We start from the raw sequence: 14,228 nt of genomic DNA on the forward strand, positions 1-14,228 counted from the left end.
GGAGCATGGGACACATGGCAGCTCCCAAAGGCAAAATCTCTTGAGCCAGCAGCCCATAGCACAATGTTTCTGTGCTCCTGATGGGTTGCAAGTGAAACAAAATCTCCCCCTGGAGAAGGTGAGTAAGGAGTGAGCAACACTTTTGCCCAGCATAGTGGAGATGGAGAAGCCCCAGAACATGCAGCCAGTGTCAACAGCTGTCCCTGTGCCCTGGGACAGCTGGGGTGGCCATGCCTGTGAGCTCCCAGCAAGGCGATGGGGGTGGGCTGGGCGCGGGTGTCAGAGCCAGGTAGGCCGTGTAGCCCCACCGCAGGCAGCTCTGGCCAGTGCCTCTTTCCTTGGGAGGAGGAAGCTCGCGCACAGGGCAGGAAGCGGCGATGGAACAGCCAGCTCAGGAAGGGGACGGGGCCAGGAGTTTGTTTTTAACCTGCTTCTTGTTTATTTAAGCTGGGAGGAAGGCGAATAAAAGCAGCCACTGAAAGGCAATGGTGGTTGGTGTTGCAAGCGGTCGGAGGCTGAAAATGCCTTTCCAACACTTTTTCACCAGAGTCAAGGTGTTCAAAGCTGGTATACTGACCTCATATCAAGCTAGCAACAGGGGCTCAACGGCACTGCTTTGAGGGCTGGAGGGGGGCTGTGAGGCTGCCTGGTCTACTGCTGTAGGGATTTATGTCCTGCTTGTTTTGGGTAGGACAGGTAAAAGCAAGTTGTTCCCCTTTGCACAGAGACATCAGGTTTGCACTTGAGGATGAAGAAGCCCTTGCTTCTTCTTCCAGCTTCTAGTGCTGACCACGCTATGTGGCTCACTGCTCCTGCCCTGAGAGGCACTGTCTTGCAGACTTTCTGGCCCCACCAAGACACATAACACTGTCCACATACAGTGGATTCTGCATGTAGGGCAGCACAAGGTTTGCAAACTATTCCTCTGGTGTTCACATTTCTCTTGCATCACTCGTGTCCCTGCTCTGGGCTTCAGCTGAGGGCATATTTCTGCTCCAACAAAGCAGGGTTCACTAGTGAGACTCATGTCCCGAATGCAACTGGTGCTGTTTCCCTTATCTGGAGCCCCCAGATGAGTACCCCATCTGTGTGGAGTACCCCACAGCCCCCATCAATTCCCACCAGGTGCCACAGGAGGTCCTGGCTGTGTGGGGTCGGCAGTGGGATGCTGGAGTGGGGTCATTCTGCATCCTTGAGTTACCATCACCTCCTCCTGTTCATTTTACCTTGAAAGGACCAGGAAGGGACCCATGGTTTCACCAACCTGAGCCCGTTCACTTCAAAACCTCTAAGCAGTTCTAGGACGAACTTCTTCAGTGTCCTATCCCTTTAAGAGAATAGACGGATGTGCCCTAATACAGTTTTAATTCTCCTTCCAAGTTTGCTTAGAAAGCAAACGAAGACATTACAAAAATCCAGCTGACCAAAAAAACTCAGCTCTGGCTATCCATTTCAGGCTAAGATAATGCAATTATCATTCTTATCCATATTGTCATGCAGTTAGTCCCGCTGAGCCTAGCGCTCAACTGTCCTGATTTTTCATCATAGATTCTCTTTGTTCCTCTTCAAGTATTGCTTCCTGATTAAGGGCTGTGATTTGAGGAACTTAATGTCAGATTTTATAGTGACAGTTGATTTTTCTTTCAGCAAGTTTGTTTGGTACGGATAAGCTGACATATCACATCGATGCGTTTTTTCCTCCTTTTTACTTTTCGGTTTCCTTTGTGGATACTTCCAAAAGTATTGCAGAGCTAGGCTCTCAGTGAGGATAATAAACCTGCTTGCTTGCAGGTGTTTCTGTGTGTGAGCAGGAGAGGTGAAGTGGATGCAGGAACCAAGAAAGCAAATGCCTGCCACAATCTGGGTCACACTTCCAAAGGGAATTATCATTCCTCACATGCTTTCTCACACAGCAGGACACAGGAGTGCAGGGATTGCTGCCTTGGATCCAGGCTCACAGTTCTTTTGCTCCCTTGTCTTGTCTCTGAAGGTACCCAACTGCTGAGTGCCCCGAAATCAGAACAGGGAACACACAATGGCCAGTTGCAACTTGCTTATAGGAAAAAAAAAATATTCCCAGCCTTAGGCAATCACTTGGAATGTCACCTGAAGAACTCTGGTGTATATCCCACCCCTTCTGCATTATTACCTCAAGAGAGATAAGCCATGCTCACAGCCCATATAAATGCCTACGCATTGTTTCAGATCTCCTGAACATTTCGGCAGTCTCCTACAGCAGTGAGTCCCAGTCTTGTGATGTGCTGCTGAACACATCCCCATTCCTCCAGCCATTCAATGCTCATTTCTTAAAATCAAATCAAACATCCTCTTTCCCTTCTACTGAGCAATAATTTGGACTTTCTTGAGCCTCCTTCCCTTGGGCTTTGCTGTCTCCTCTCCATGTTGGTCAGTCAACACCAGCTTTTCTAATATCCCCGTCCATTATTGTACAAGAGCTTTCCCATCATCTTGAGCAGGACTGACAGAATGTTCTGTCCTCCTGAGTATCCATACTGTTAGCTCACCAGGACTGCAGATGTAGGATTAGTTATTTTGAGATCTATGCAAAGAGAGTCACACTATAGACAGCACCATACATAAGGAGCCATTTCAGCTGTGATACTAATAAGACTCGAAATCATTACTGTGATCTGGGCCAAGACTTACGGGGGGGTCCTCAGCCAGGTTCTGGCCACTCTTTCTACCATCTTGTTTTCTCACAAGGCCAGACCTCCCCACTCACCACTCCCATGCCTCCCAGTAGGCTTCTTGCCCCACTGAGGCCATTGACCTGTAAGTGCCAGGATGGCTAACTTAATTTTAAACAGTTGTACTTGCACCAGAAACCTAATTTTGCAGTTGAAAAATGTACCTCAGGAGCCCCATTTGTGATCCATAAAGCAGATGGAGGTGGGTCTACTCTTACAGTGCTGGCTGGCAGAATGAATGCAAAAGGAGGAGCTGGTGTAGAAGAGCAACTGAGAGAGCAATTAAAATGATCAGAGAGACAAAATCTATCACAGATCTGGTGTTATGCCACTTGAAGAGCAATGGGAGCGAGGGCTCAGTTGACAGCATAACTTTGAAGGTGGCAGTGAGAGTGAAAGTCAGTCATGCAAGAGTCCCCAGCACAGCTGTGGACTCACTGTACCTGCCCAGAGGTGATCTCCTGGGTCCTTGTGATCATGTGAAGCTAGCAGGGAGCTGCCAAAAACACTGCTGCTGCTGCAGAGGACACCCCTGTGCAGCAAATCTGTGCTACTTAGGGATTCATGAGATAAAAGATTGTTTTTCCTTTTACATTGTAGTTGTAGCTCATGGTTTGATGCACTGAATGTCCAAGGACATGACTACCCATGCCTGTGCCTATGTGAGATGGCCTGTGCCGGCAGGAGGCGGGTGACAGACAGTCAGAGATACCACTGACATCATTTTAAGGCTGGGTGAATATACTGCAGCTGAAAAAGCACTAAAAATGGGCAGCATTTATACACCCTTTACAGTCAGCTACAAAGACAGGATAGGCAGCTGTGGTGGGGATGCTTTCTTCTCAAGTTAGTTATTCTACACATCCCATTAAAAGACCCCACTTTCAGTCAACTCTAACTTTGCCAAATGTTTAGAGGTGATGTTTTCCATGCTAGATGTCTGCCTCTGGCTGACTTTTTTTGAGGGAAAAATTCAGGCAGTCTGGTTTGGCCAACTCCTGGCACCATGTGCAAGAGGCAGGGGCAGGAGAAGCTGTTTCACACCATGCCAAATGCTCAATGTTTCTGGTGACCTTTTCTCTGAACAGTTCCAGCACACCCCTGCTTTGGAGCAGTAATCTGAACTTTGGCAAGAGGGCCAGATTTTGTGTCAGGCATTTGCTTTTCATTTTCCATGGGCAAATTTGCTCCACTCTGTCACATTATAAATCCTGAAGGAAAGGTAAAGAAGCCACAGCTCGCCTGTGGTCACCAGGCTGTGTATCCACCATGCCAAGGAGGCCACTTGGCCAAATGATGGGCAAAGGTCCTAGTGGCCATTGGTGGCAGCTGTGGCTCAGCGCAGGCTGGCACTGAGTGAAGCAGTCCTTTGGCCACCCTGGATTTGCACAGCAAGAGCGAGACCAGCCTGACTTAAACGCAGAGAGGGAAAAGCTGGCTTGCAGGCATCTCTGGCTTGCTGCATGATGATGTTGGGTTAGCAGGGTTTTACTGCCCCGCCAATGAGCAACAGGGCTGTCAATACAGTATGATATGGTGGGATTTTGAAACATTGCACCTAGAAAGTTAGGTTAGAGATGATCATATCTGTACAGTTAAATACTGGGAGGTTTAGAGGTGCTAGGATTGAACTGACCTGCGCAATTTCAATCCACTTTCTGAACGACATTTAAGAGATATACATCTATCGCTACTTTCTTCATCCCACACAGGGATGAAGCTGGCCTTTCCATCTGAAGATGCACATCGTCTTGGTTACAGCGTATTGATATCTTTTGTTACTTTTTTCAATATTGAACTTGAACTGGAAGCGTTTGAAATCAGTTAAAATGTTACAAATCTTACTGTCGCTGCAGATCCTAAGAGCAATACTCTTGTCGGTTGTGCAGCAGCGGCATGAAAGAAATGTTTAGGACTGAGGCCCAACATTTGCCATTAGCCCCTGGCTTTTATGTGGATGTCTGTGAACTTGCAAGCTTGAGCAGAAGGAGCCCAACTCTGTGCTGTGTGAACCACAGGGTGGCACAGGGATGCTCAGCATCATATCACAAACACTCACCCCATGGCAAGCATTTAATGTGCCAGTCTCTCTGTCATCATTGCCTATACCAACACCCCTGTCTACTGATATTTATAAAGTAAATACATCCAAGAGTTTTAACAGTAACAGTGCTACGTGAGCGGGCAACCAAAGTTCCCACTGCATACTACTTCTAATATTATTAATTCCTCCACATGTGAAGGATATGCACACACAGGAATGAATGACCTTACTATAAGGGTGCTCACCTGGACTCAGGTAGCATGAGTCACAAATGGCCCACGTGGCCTTGGACAGACCTTGACCCAACTCACCAGGGTGAGGGAGTGGGGTCAGAAAGGGCCCTGATTTAACACAAATAAGCCCATTAAGGAATGGATGATGAAAAAATTAACACTAAGAAATGCAGAGCAACGCAGGCAGGAGGGAGCAAGTGACAGCACAAGAGAGTTGCGGCCACCATATCTTTGAATCTTCCATGCTTATTAGAAGATTTCAGTCTTGTTTCATTAAAGCAGCTTTCATTTTATTTAGTGTGCATCCCCCTGTGTCTCATGATTATTACCCATGGATGCCCAAGGGATTTGTGCAGCTGAGAAGCTTAACTGTCTTAGGTGTAGTCAATTCTGTGGGTAACACTGATGCAAAGTGAGCAGAGTTTGCAGCTAATTAAAATGCTACACTTCAAAATCACTTTTCCTAATTACTAATATTTAGCAGCACTATTTTAGCTGCAATTTCCACGTTCTGTGGGGATTTGAACTCTGCTAATTTCCCACTAACTCTCTTGGCACCATTTAGCATATCAAAATGACCATGAAATTGGAAAACCTTAGTCATTTTTCTTCTCCAGGAATTCATGCTGGCAGTAACAGGAAAAATATTTGGTAAAGCAAAAATGTGACCAAATTCAAGCCCTTTCACCCTTTTTTCTCACCCAAAATCAGCTGTGCTACAATTCTGTCTGACATAGGGGAGCACAGGGGCAGCTCGAGCCACAAGCTGGGATGCCCTATAAAGCTGGGCAGAGAGGTAGCACTAAAAAGCATTTTCTTGGCCATAAAATGAGTCAATATCTGCTGAAATCAGTATCTCAGTCTTTTTACTCCCATTTTTGGCACTGGCTGCTGGAGCTGAGCTGCTATGCCTGTGCGACGTCAGACACCAAACCACTGGTAGAATGAATGCTTGATCCCAAGTGTGCTGTTTCACAGGCTCCTGCTCTGCCTAGCAGACCACTCTATAAGACAGCAGTGTCCTTTACAGGTTGTGAAAAAGGTGGCAGGAACATGAGGCTTCAGTTTGGAGCAAGGCAGAGTGCACCTGCAGCACTCCCAGGTAATCATCACAGCAGTCGAAACAGATAAGTATCATCAATACATGAATTTGCAATATGAAATGTTTAGTTATTTAGCAATAGAATCTTCAAATTGGACTCCAACTGTTACTCTGAAAACCTCCAAAAACATTCAATATATTTTTCTACTTTTTATTTTTTATTGTTATTATTATTTTAACTGAAAGGGAGTACACAAATCCCTTCAGTGAACGCTTGTCTGCACAGATCAATGACAGCTTTCATTCATTCACTACTTTTAAGTATTTGAGTTTATTCCTCTTATTTGGGTCTTATCCACCTTGCTTTGTTCTAGATGCCTTAGAATCATAGAATTATAGAATTGTTAAGGTTGGAAAAGACCTCTAAGATCATGAGGTCCAACTGCCAGCCCATCCCCACCGTGCCCACTAACCATGTTTCCTAGGTTGTCTATACTCAGCTCTTTCTGGTTCTCTGTAGTTTGTCCAGCATCCCACATCCAGCCCCATACAAAGTCCTCCCTTACATCCCCACTCTGTCTCCTCTTTGCAACCAGCGTATCAGGAAGGCTTACATCGTAGAATCATAGAACCCTTACAGTTGGAAGGGACCACAGAAGGCCACTGAGTCCAACTCCCCTGCAACAAACAGGGACACCAATCATGGCCCTGTCCCCACTGTTGCACTGCCTGCTGACCCTGTGCACACCTCATAACCTTTCCTTGCCTGAGACCATCTGCCCATTAGAGCATTGAATCCTCATCTATCTTGGTGGGATGAGCCCAGCAGCAAGAATTTGTTCTTTTGCATTTGCTTTCCCCACTTGTAAACTGAGCATCATAATACTTGCCTAGATCAAAGGGGATATGGCGAGAGTTAAATAATTAATGTATGTAAAGCATTTTGAAAGATGAAAGATGCTATATAAGTACAAAGTATTAACTACAATAAATAAATAAATAAATAAATAAAAGCAAACACACAGACCTGGTTACTGATGTAACCCTCCAGTTTATTCTGTAAGAAATGCATGAAATCTAAATAATTGCCACTAACAAATAACGAGTTAGATTAAGCCAAGACCTTACAAGAGCTTTGCAGGGGACTGAGAGCCTTGCGTGCTCATGTGGCTGATTTAGGGCTTCCGCATGAGCGATCAGGAGCAGAAAGCCTGCCTGCAACCAGAATTTGGAAGGGAAGGCCCTTCCTGGATCAGTGGATCATCTCGGGCAGCCATGTCAAATGGTGTAATTCAACAACTGATACTGCCCTGCCTCCAAGCAAGTTTTATGTCTCACGCTGCTCTCCAACCTCGCTGCTCCAATGGTTAGAGATCTTCTGATTTCCAAGCTAAACACACTCATGGCCAATTTGTATCCATTTGTCCTCCTGCCAACATTGTTTTAAGTTTAACACAAGGTATTTATAGACCTAGCGTGTCCTCTCTAACCTCTAATTTTGTCAGGTTGAATGAACCAATCCTGTCTAATTTTCCACTGTTAAGTAGGGTCTCTAGCCCCCCACCAAGTAGCCCACCAACAGCTGGTTATGCTTACTGCATCCACAATTCATCTTTCTCAAGCAGAGGTGAAGAAAACCGTACATAGCCTCCTTACAAGGTCCACCAGAACTTGCTCCCTGTCATTAATCCATTTCAAGCTCTGATGGAAGTCTGCAGTGCAGCCTGTATTATATGTACCTTTTCACGGCTGTGTCACTTCGCTGTTTCATATTAATTCTGTGATCAGTCGATGTGCTTGAGTCTGTCACCGACATCTTATTTTCTCAGAGAAATTCCAACACTTGAACCTTTCGTGCCAAACCTTACATTTGGCACAACTGGGTTTTGTCCTATTCTCATTGTTCCCATCCTCAAGGTCAGGCAGTTCTTCCTGCTTGATAGGCTGGAGCCTCTTGTGTATTGACAAGTGCTCACATTTGTGTGCCACCAGGAAATTTCATGATGCACCCCTCCCTCTTTTGTGTGACAGACAAATACTGACTGAGAAGAGTCCCCAAGTTGGCCTCATATAGTTCCACTAGCAACTGCCCTCCAGAAACAGCACATCTTGCTTTCAGCCCTCACATTTCTATGTCTCAGCTACCCTGCAGTGATGGCTGAGTTTCTTCCAGAATGAGAAGTGATGCAAGTCTGTAGGGCCTGCTGGACAGAATCAGTGCTTTAACAGAGGTTGAGTTCCCTTGGGCACATTGCAAAAGAGAGTCAAAATAGTTGTGAAGCCCTGACATTTCATAACAATGCTAAGCCAAGGAAATATGAGGCTCAGAGTCACTTTGGATGGGAGGGAATATTCTTCAGCATCTGGTGGAGCACACGCAGTCATTCTGGAAGACCTATGATGTCCTCAGAAAACCTTTCACATAGAGGATCTCCGGTCTGAGTACACCAGACTGTGCTGTTATTGCTATTTGGAGGAAAACCCAGCCTGAGGAAAGGTGGAGAGTGGGACAAGTGTAGGCGACTGCTTTGGGGGAGAGATGGGCAGACATTGAGTCCATAATCTTCTGTTACCTACAAAAAAGAGTGGAAAATTTTGATTTTTTTGTAGAGGTGATTTATAGATGGTTTGCATCAATGCAGCAGTGCGGAAAGAAAATGGATACAGATGAGAGTCCCTCCAGCATGTTGTGAGGCAGAAGTCTATGGCACGTCATAGTTTGTAGGATAAACTCAGGAGGAGACTGATACATTATGTTCTTCAGTCTCCAGGTAAGATCACAGGCTCCATTTTACAACCAGCCATGAGCTAGGGGGAAGTCTTGCCCACACTGGTGTCACTAAGTTTGGTTGGACTGAAGATGTCAACTTCAGTGTGAAGGTTCTTCAGGAGGGTAGAGTTAGACTAGAGATTAGGAAGAAGTTCTTTACTGCGAGGGTGGTGAGACACTGGAACAGATTGCCCAGTGTGAGGTTGTAGATGACCCCTCCCTGGAAGCATTTGAGGCCAGGCTGGATGGGGCTTTGAGCAACCCAATCTAGAGGGAGGTGTCCCTGCATATAGCAGGGGGTTGGAACCAGATGATCTTAAAGGTTGCTTCCAACCCAAACCATTCTATGATTCTATGATTCATGGCTCCAAAAGTGACTCTGAGGAAAGACAGACCTTAGCACAAGGGTCTGGCTGGAGGAAGATCACAGCCATTTGCTTCTAGAAGACAGAGACCTTGTCAGCAAACTATCTGGGAACACAGGCTGGGTCCCTCGGTCAGACTATGCCTTCTGTAGATGTAAATATCTGTTCCAGACAACTTGCAGTGCCTTTGAGCACGTCAAACCTTGAAGTACAGTTGGAGCAATGAATAACTCAGTGAGACTGCCCAAGTGCCAGCGTGAGACCTTGAGCCAGCTGCAGAAACAGAGCCCTGAGTGTCTGTGAGTGCCAGAACGTCTGAAAAATGAGATACATATGCATATGCGCCACAAAGTTTGTCCCAGATCTGTGGAGAGAGCACCTTGTTACAGCTGCCTGTAGTGTAACACCAATTCAGAAGCACTTTATTTTTCATGTGCCTCTTGAAAAAAGGACTTTCTAGTTTGACTACAAAGCACTGACTGCATGGGACAAGCTGAGCATGCTTGGCACCCCCTACCATGCAGAGGAACTCCCAGTCTCCCATACCAACTGATCCCTCCATCCCGGCTGTGCGTCCCACCCACGCTGTCAGAATGAGCAAAGCCAGAGTTGAGTATCGGCTTGATTTTAAATATCATTGTTGCAATGGGAAGGTTTTCTTGCTGTCTGTCCTTTCTGTCTGTGGACTCCCAGCTCTGAGGTGCCAGACCAGAGATCTGAATGCAGAGAGCTGTATTTTGCCTTTCTTTTTCAGTTCATCTTGTCCCTGAACAGAGACACATTCAGTCCTACACCCAAAGCTCCTATTCCTGCAGTTGCAGCATTATATAAGTCACCAGGCTTAAGAATAAAAACCCAAAATTGTATGGCTATAAAATAAGCCAGAGGTACTGCAACACAGAAACTCTCTGTTGGCAGAAGAGAATAGCAGGAGATGCCATGGGAAGGCTGAGCCAGCAGCACTGCAGATTGCCCCATCCCAGAGGTGATGCCATCACAGGGCTTCTGGCCATCCTTGTGACAGCACCAGCCTCCTTGGGACGTGGAAGGGGCTGGGTGGCCCTTGGCTGCAAGTGACAAGCATGGTCCTGCTGCAGAAGCTTCTTTTTCTCTCCTGCAGGGTCAAGCATCACTATTTAATCCTCCCTGTTAATAAGAAGTGTGAGCAGGAGCCCCTATCCTTCCCCCACCACCCCACGTCACGCCTGAGCCTGGTTGCGTGTATGTGTGTGTGCATCCCCGTGAGCACTTCCAGGAGCAGACCTAATCATTATCCATGGCCGGAGCATGAATAAGAGGATTTGCCTCCCTTTAAGCAAGTAATAATCAACACCCGGTGAGAAGGACTAATGACCGTTACATCTCATTAATGTGTTTTGACAGACAATAGCCTCTATGAATACACTTTGACGAAAGACCAGCTTTGGAGAGGGCACAGTGTTTACAAACTCACTTTACCTCATCTTCAACCCCCTTTGCTCTGCTCAGGAAGATGAGAAGGACTCCAGGTTGGTATAAATGCTTGCTGAAGCAAGGAAATATATATCTGCTGAGCTGCAGCGGCTGGCTTAACCCGATGTCTTGTTGTATTGCCATTTCTTGCCTCTTATTTCTCCATCTTGATTCTTAACGACTGGCAGCTTCAGCTCTCAAGGACCCCACTGCAAGCCTCATTCAGAAACATAATAAACGTGACTTCCACTCCAAAGGAACTACAGCAAGAGTAGGCGGCGAAACAGAAACAGTGAGGTTATTATAGACAGTGTAGCTACTGGAATGTTTTTTATGGGAGACCCCTGTAGATGCCAGGGGCACTGGAGGGGCTCAGCTGGAGATGAGGAGCTGCAGGCACGGGGCACCTGAGGGAGCTTTGGCAAAAGCAAAAATGGAGGAAGTTAAATTGGTGTGGCGCAGCCTCTGTGGGGGCTGCAGGGCATGATTTATCTGCCATCTGTGAGGACTGATTTCTTCTGTACACACAGGTTTACCTGGTGGTCACGTGTGGTGGCTGGGGCCTGCAAGGCTGTTAAATACATGGCCGCCGTGTGGAGTAACCTCACATGAAACATCTCCTCTACCACTTTTCATATCCATCTGTCTGTCCTGTGAATCTGGAGTGCTTCACGCTCCAGTCAAACTCCTAGTGATGCCAGAAGGGCACATAGAGCACACGTGAAGAATAATTTAGTTGGCTTAGACCTCAGGAGGTCACCTGGTCCAACCCAGCGCTCGCGGCTGAGCCAGCGGAGACAAGAAGAGACGAGAACCGGCCTCAAAGGAGCGTGCTGAAAACAAGCCTCACCTCCGGCTGACCCTGAACTTTAAAAATGTCCATGTCAGAAGCCAGACTGAATTGCGTGTGTCAGACCCGTTTCTAATTGGCGGTGTCTTTTATGTAATTGCGCTTTCAAGAGCCAGATATTATTATTACCTGCTGTCAATGAGCATCGGCTTTTGGAAAGCACAGTGGCTGACTTTATGTGTCTGCTTTTAGGAAGGACCTTTCATCATTTATTTGAGACAGGGAACCCTCTGTTTCCCTGCTACTTAGCAGACGGCCGCCGTGCTGGGCTCTGGGTGCCCGATGGCATGTCAGCTCAGCTAGGCGCTGTGCTGCAGGGCTGCTCTCTGGGCAAGGCCCTTAGTCCTGGGGCAACATGGCCAGTGCAATGCCTTCCATCTCCCAAACGATGCTGCTCCTGGTGTGCATGCTGCAGCACTGACTGGCACTCCTCCTTGAGGAGATAGCGGCACAAATGCCACACAGGAGTGTGTGTGTGTGTGTGTGTGTGTGTCTGTATGGCCCGAGCCTCACCACCTCCCCCTGTTTCCCATGTAAAAATCACAGCAGAGCAAACTCCAAGGCTCGTGGTGCCCCATGCATTGCTGCGTGGGCTCACGGGCGGGAGAAGGAATAGGAAAGACTGTGTCATCATGAAGCCGTGGCCAGGTCCTGCCATTTCTGTGCCTGACATTGTGTGCGCTGTCGGACTTCTTGTCAGTGTCACCCGGTGTGTCCTGCCGTTAGGCAGAGGAGAGAGCAGGAGCAGGCGGTGCTTCACAACAGATCGTGCCTGGCTGTGGAAAAGCTGCGCCAGATGACTCATTTTGAGTAAAGGACACCGAAATTACAACTGCGTGCCACATGAGAGATGGTGGCTGAGCTGGAATCAGAAAACATCCTCATCCAGGAAGGGTATTCAAGCATGTGCTTAATTTAAGAACATACTTAATCAGGGCCTTCGGGCATAAAAGGGTAATGATTATTCTCGTGTTGCCGAGAAAATCCAAGTGACATCCGGAAGATATATTACTCTGGAAAATTTAGTGTTATTCCAGTGTCCTCATTTCATCTTTCAGTTTCTGAAAAAGTAATTCTTTTAATTTCTCATTGCTATCTGGTGCTGTGAATTCCTTCACAGCTGTTTTACCCTCGATTGTTAATGCCAAGTGGAATCAGAAAATATAATCTGGTTCAGATCATAATTATGGAAGATCAATCCTGCATCCGCCGCTTCCCTCCATCCCCATTAAACTTCCCAGCATGTAAGATATGCACGCTTGGCTCTGCAGGGAAGGCCAGCTATGGTAAAAGGACCTTTATTCCCTCTTGTACGCACAGTTTAACCATTTCAAAACACCATCTCCATCCCCAGTGTTTTCCAGTGTGTTTGCTCCCAAATTTTTCTCTATGTAATATGTAATTGCTACAGAGATTAGGTATGGCATTTACAGTTTTAAGCATGCTACATGTATTTTTTTCCTTTACAATATCAAGTGACCGCCTTTATTAGCAGTTAATTAGCATCCATCAGAGTCCCAGAGCTGTCCTAAAGAAGCTGATCTACCAGAGTGGTCTTGGCTTCTACCGGTGAAGGACTTTGGACACCGCTGTATCTTGGGGTTCTGAAAGGGGCTTGGGAGGCTGGAATTTGGTCCCTTTTGGAAGACAACAATCATAAACCTAGTTGCCAGCACAAAGCCAGATGCTAGAAGCAGTGCTTAGGCTCTCCTGGAGCAAAAAATTTGGAAAAGACCTGGAGCATAGGACTAGGGGAATGGAGACCTCCAGAAGAAAGGGAAAATTTAACTTAATTTACTTCTAATAGTTAAAAAAGGGGGGAGGACGAGGGCGCATTAAGCTGGGCATCAGGAATGTGTGTTCTCCTCTGCACCACTTCTCTCTTCCCCCAGTGATGTTCCTCACACAGCCCACCCCACTAAAAGACGTGCATAAGTACACTTACTAGTGAATTCTGTGTAGGGACAAGGTGTACCAGCAAATGCAAACTACCATAAGCATGTTTTATCGCACCGATGATGGTGACAAAATGTCTTGGTCAGGGGCTATGAATTCAGAGTGCAGTACACAACGCTACTAAGGAGGAGGGTTTTCTCTTTTTTTTTTTTTTTTTTTTTCCACCCCTGCTTTCTTTTCATTTTGCTTTTTTGAACAATGAATCTTAATCTAGCTCTCTGGATGTAGGGTGAGAGCTATGTGTGCGAGAAGTGCCTGGAATCACTTTGTTTCTACTTTTCTTTCATACGTTCAGTAGGATAAATAACTGCAGAGGATATCGCTTAACCCATAAAACAAAGTGACATCATAATTTATTAATACAGAAGGCGCAGTTCATTGCTGTTAAATGCCATAAAGAGCTGGAAATAGAGCAGTTTCTCAGAAGGCATTGCCAATATGTCAAAGAAAAGGCTTCCTTGATGCTCTTGGTGTGCCGAAGATCCTCTCCTCATATTTTGGTTACTCTCCTGAGCCACTGTGTAACATTCCAAAGCACCTTTGCTGGTCATTTCTCCCATCCCTGTGCCTTTCTCCTGCCAGTGCAGGCTGCCCTGCCATAACACTCCTGGTGTTTTTGATGGGGAAGCAGTAGGAGCCATGTTGTCCCTGCCTTGTTGTCTCTGTTGTCCCCGCAGAGGCCCCGCATGGGCAGCACAGGCTGGTCTGCATCACGTGCAGCGGCTGGCTCCACGCAGCAGGCTGCACACCCCTGGGCCCTGCTCCAGCAAAGCATTTAAGCACCTGCTTACCCCTAAGCTTTGGTGTA

This window comes from Coturnix japonica, chromosome 1 (assembly GCF_001577835.2).
Source record: "Coturnix japonica isolate 7356 chromosome 1, Coturnix japonica 2.1, whole genome shotgun sequence".
In the NCBI taxonomy this organism is placed as follows: domain Eukaryota; kingdom Metazoa; phylum Chordata; class Aves; order Galliformes; family Phasianidae; genus Coturnix; species Coturnix japonica.